Consider the following 6,000-nt stretch of genomic DNA (forward strand, 5'->3'; position numbering starts at 1 on the left):
ATGCCCAATTGATTATGGTGAGAAGGCAGAACAAACACCTAGCTGTGGGAGTTTCAGCCACGTGAGGGAGGGGTTACTGCCCTTTGTGATGTCATGAAGGGAAAATCTCACATTTTCTGAAAAGTGGAGCAGAAAAAAGACGGAGAGGATGGACTTTTCTCATAATTGGGTCGTTTGAAGAAAAACTAGACACATATTAGTGTTTGAAAAACAGAGTAAAGTTTTTAGCATATAATTTTACTTTCATACCAAAAGAAGGATGACAAAAGAACTCCCAAAAAATGAGGTCAACTCTTTTGAAGCTCCTCCTACTCACTGGTTGCAGTACAGTACATAAAGTTAAGCTCAACTCCTCCATAATAACCGATGGGGCATGGGTCAAACTATGAAATCTAAACACAAATCAAATGTTTTTCCTCAGACATGGTTTCTGTAATTATAGTTAATTTAATGCTGAAGTGTTCATATTTCTGAGAAGCTTGGTTTTAATTTACTGTCTGATGCTATTGTAAGGAGTCTAAAGCCATGATTGACATATCTACTGACAAATGCAGCTCCTGCGGTGATGTGTACACCGGATTAGCAAAGTAGAGAAGGAACAGAATGTACACTAACACCAAAAGTCATAAAACTTACAGCCGTGAATGTCTGCTTCAAACCAACACACTGTTCCGCAGTGGTTTGAACTGAGGGTGAGGAACTTTGTCGTGTTGATGGTAAAGGTAACAGGTTTTGGTAAACGGATGGGGCGGGATGTCAGTAGTCCCAGTTTCTAGTGGGCAGACTCTCCGTCAAAATTCGTCTCCAGCTCAAGATGTCAGTGCTCACTGCGCAAGTTATTTTGGCTTCACTTTTGTACAACAGGAGGAGGTCGAGATTATCATCTATTTGTATATACAGTGTTACATAAAACAACAGCCTAACTCTCTACCTTAATTAAGCCTGCTGTGTTAAAACATTTCTATTCATTATAGGTCTGACAAAGGAAACCGCAACTGCACTCCACTTCACTGTATGAATTGTTTGATTGCTTTTATCTGTGAAGCACTTTGTAACTAAGTGTTTTAAAAGTGCTATATAAATATAGTCTTACTTCCTTACTTGTTTTCAAACATGTCTCTTGTTAAGTGGAGCCTGGTCTGGCCTAGTCATTTTGCATGTCACACTAATACTAGTGTCTGTGGCCGTTTAAAACTGACAAGCCCTGCAGCTGCAGACAGTTCAATTCGGGTGCAAACTCAAAACCTCATTTGATATCATTGTCAGAGACTGCCTGTTCTGAAATATGACATTTATTGAATGGTTTACAGTTGCCTGCACTAAATAGCTTCATATTGGTTGAAATGGAGCAGAGGGTGGACACTCAAGCTGGCGTCTTTGACCTGTATATAATATCTTCAGATGTAAGAATTGATTTGGACTGATTGTCTTACGATATGACATTGCAATCTAATATTAGAAAGCCACTGCAAACTTCTCCACATGAGCACAGTTGTTGTTCCTTTTTTGCTTTGACAAATTATTCACACCCAGTAATTTTGTTATTAGGGCCAATGGATTCTGTGTCTTTGAATGCCAAAGCATGAAAACCAAATTGGGCCCATAATAACCTAACAAATGTCATTAAGGTCAAAATCAGCAGTAGAAGCAGTCTGACACTGTGCTTTGTGTTTGCTACATAATATCTGTACAGTATGTAGTGAGCCTTTTTAAGCAGTAGCTGTTTGTTTCCCATATTTCCTGAGGCCATTTCCAAGCCAATTAGTGTAAAGAACTAGCACACAGAAGAAGTCTATCGCCAAAAAATTAATATAGATAAACCTGAATAAGCTTCTCACTCACTTGCAATGGATTTTCCTCGATTTTTTTTCTGCTGTTCTCACATGACTTCAACTCGACTATACATAAGAAAGTTACAAGGGTGCAACAAATGTCTGCTAAATGCACCGTTAGTTCCCTACCTACCCTCGGTGCTTTGACCGTAGTGTTGTTTGTTGAAGGTTTTTCAATGATGGTAGCTGTGAGGTCTCTCACTCTTGTGAGAGAATCAACTCACTGCAGTCAGGTGTGTGTGTGTGTACCTGATTGGCTTTGATTAAGCACAGGTGTTTCCATCCGAGTATAACTTGGGGTGCTAGTTTTGTTGCGACTCCAGCCTTTTGTGTAAACTGTTAAGGTCTCCATGGCAGCTGTTGCTTTTTGTTAAGTGTTTTCTGGGTCTCCCGGACAATTTTGGTTTTGAGTCAGCTGCTTGGTGGCAATGGTTTAGTCAATCATTTTTGGTTCATTATTTAGTTTAGGAAGCTTGTTTTGGCTCTGTACAGTTGAATTGTTTTTCCCATATCCAATCTATTGCTTGTGATTTTTGTGGTTATCCCTCTGGGATAACTTTGAGACACCTCCTGACAAACGGTTTTAAAAAATAACCGAGGAAATGGTTGAGAATGAACCCAATCAATAAACTCATTGGGCTTAAAGTCGAACAATAAGCTAAAAGACATAAACTAGACAAGGGAGTGTGTCTGTTGGCTACCACAAACAACTTATTTGACTTTATTCACTGTCTTTTGACCTGTTGGGTTTATTATGATGTGATTTAAATGATATGTTCAGTCCTAAAGATGTGACAAACCCTGATTCCTATGGAAGAGGGCAAAATCTCTGATAAGCAGAATGTAAAAAGAAAGAAAGAGAGTGGAAGGTTGTTGATCTCACTCGTCCATTACTGACTTATGTGTTTGTTATACGTTCTGTGATTCAGAGCAGGAATACGCTGAGAAATGCTGATCTCAAAAATGCCAAAAAGGCACGCACATCCGAGAAAGATAAAGTACTGGGTGCTGGACAAAAACATCCAAAGAGAGAAAATGTCAAATGAAGGGCGAGGGCCCGAAATGTTTCATGTGATATTCCATTAAATTCTACTTATTTGGAGCAGCTTTTGGTGTGCGGACTCAGTACTTTTTCCCTCTTTGAAATGCTGATCTCAAACCTGTACACACTATATACAGAACAGACGGTCGATTGGATCAAGGTGTCAGGTCTTTGTTGGCGTTTGACATTTCAGTAAAGTTTCAGGATTTTCATTGAAAGGAAATTCACTGTAGCACAGTTCTCTCCTTTTTGCCTGAATTCAGCTCTAGAGTAGTTGACAGATGATGTCAGGTAATTTGCACTGTGGAGGTCTTATGAATCCCTCTTATGTTTAATAACCGGCTGCCCTCTCTCCTTTCTAATTCCGTCCGTGCCCCTAGGTCCTGTAATGCAGACGACCCTGACAGTCAAGTGGTCTTAAATCCTTCAACATGACGACGCTGAAGTGGAATGATATGAAAAAAAAATTACAGATTGGTTTACAAAATATCTGCTTCCAATCTTCTTTGTGTTTTTTCCACTTTAATACTGATTTACTGTGACACTTCATAAAGATGTTCAGATCTGTAAATACACTGCAGATATTGCCTTGGCCACCTGTGAGCTCAGTGTAGACGTGCACACACTCATCAGTTATTTGTATTGTGTAAGCAGATGCCGTCCACAGTATGTTTACTCTTTGTGTAAAGGTGACCCTGGTGGTTCTGTTGACTGTAATGTGCATCCCATTGTGACAGAAGAGAAAAGATGAGAACACAGACAGTACGCAGGGCAAACATGCGACACGTCTCCTAGCAGACCACGTTCCACCATTTTTCCTTCTTGCCTCGAACAATTCAAGGCAAGAATGTGTCTTCGTAGTCACAGTGCATTATATCTGCACATCTGATGGCTTGTTTGTTGTTTCGAAAATGTATTTTATGATTGAGCCGTGAAGTAGTGACACACAATTGGATTAAAAGAGAATATTAATGGATTTTTAATCAGTTTGAGACGCCGGATTCTACTGTTAGTCACCTTCATTTTTAATATCCAACATGACATGTCCAAATGTTGGTTTACTAATCTTCCAATTAAAAAGTATCACACATGAATGCCTTGCCGATTTTAAAACTCTGAGGTTTAATGCTTTGATAAATAGATGGATTCAGACGGTTATTCACAACAAACAATAGAACGACCCTTGCGCTCCTCAGTACAGTTAGTCAATAAATGAAACCATTTAGATTTATGAAGGGTCAAATAACCTCAAAACTTTTCTCTTTACAGGCCGTAGTCTTTTTAATATGTTTTTTACATACCCAACATTAATCCACCATGAACAGGAGCTTGGCCACAGTAGGAAGAAAAACTTTTTCGACAGGCAGAAACCTACAATAGAATCAGAATCATCAGAACAGCCATCTGCTGGAAAGGGCTGGGATGGGAAATACCATATTCATCTCCCAGTGCAAATCATACATGAGATTTCTGAATGGTGTGGTTTCAAGGCTGACTATTGGGCCTTAAATTCTAAATCGGGGGCAGAGAAACAACTCGGTAACAAATAAGGTTGATATGTTCAATAGGAAGTTGCTGGGTATTTCCTTTTTTTCATGAATTCTCCATATTGGTTTGCTAGCTTACAACGGATGTTACAGTAAATGCAATTTAGCCATTCGAACAGTTCTTTACTTGCTATTTGAATTCAACCCTGCTTTTATTTTAAAATAAAGTAAGGACCTTCTGGTCGATCAATGGCTCGACATTAACTTAACCATGGAAAAAAATGAACTTATTAGGATGAAAACTAAATGGACAGCTAAAAGGAATGGTAAAAAAGAGAAATGTTTGGTGTTTTAAAGTGAATATTACTGTTGACTTTTTTAATGCTTTAATGCTTCTTTTCCATCACTGTGACTACAGGGAGACACTGCAGAGGCTTATCCAAGGTGCACCTAAAGGGACCAAATAGCATGTGATTAATCGCGATTCAAAACAAAGTATGCATTATATCAGACCTTAATTAATCCTGAGTAACAAGTTCATGCTGGCAGCCTAAATAAATGTCATACACATGTCAAATATATATATATGTATATATAGTTTTATACAGTACAAGTAAAATGTTTGGACACTACTGATTGAAATGCATGTTATTATCTTAAAAAACATTTTGATCTAAAGGCTTATGCTTAAGTGTTCGACGTATTTCAAAAAGACAAAGTGAAGTTGATGCCTAAGTATGTATGCATTTCTTTCCAAAACAAAAATGAATTGAAATGTTTTATTTGTATCTACTAATATTCTAAAATGTGAAAAACAGTAAAAAATAAAAAATAAAACTTCTATTAGTAGGTGTACCCTAGATACAGCTTACAGTAGCTATAATAATATAGTATACTGTAATATTGATCAAACGGTTACTGTTGTGTGTCCAAACTATTGACTGGTAGTGACTATAAAAACACACACGGGAAAAAAATGAAATTCTTTATTCCTCCCCTTGATGTAAGATGACCTACTTTGCGTTCCACAAAGGTCGTCATGTCATCCGCAGAATGGCCACCCTTGCCCTTTGGTGAAGACGAGCGGCTTATTTTAGTACCATGCAGCTGACCAGGAAAAAAAACCCTGTGCTGCATCTGCCACTCTGTTTCATATAGCCATTTACATTACATGAGCATCTTGTTAGAGTCTCTCCACTGGGAGCCGACAGTCTGTCTGGTTGGCTGACCTCTCCCTGGCTTCTGATCTTTACCCCTTTAGCCAGCGCTCAGCGCAGCGGTTGCAAAATGGAATGGCAAATTCATCGTCGGTAACAAGTAACTGTTTTGTCTGCACCTGAACAGGTCATATCTGTGAGCCGTGTACAACCTTGAGTCTATAGATTTTAAACCTTTTGCAAAAAGTGGATTAATTTTCAAAACGAATAAAACAAGAGCAAAGAGTTCTTGTAACAAAACTGTAATCAGTGGATTTGCTCATCGAGCTGCATCTAAATAAACTCAGAGCTAATCTATTCATATTTCACCAACCTTCTGCCACCACTGACACTTTAATTCACTTGTTCTGTCTCTTTTGAATCTAGAGTGAAGTCAATGTGATTTTCAGTGGAGAATTGAAGTCATTTACAAAATGCCTTTC

This window comes from Labrus mixtus, chromosome 23 (genome assembly GCF_963584025.1).
Source record: "Labrus mixtus chromosome 23, fLabMix1.1, whole genome shotgun sequence".
In the NCBI taxonomy this organism is placed as follows: Eukaryota; Metazoa; Chordata; class Actinopteri; order Labriformes; family Labridae; genus Labrus; species Labrus mixtus.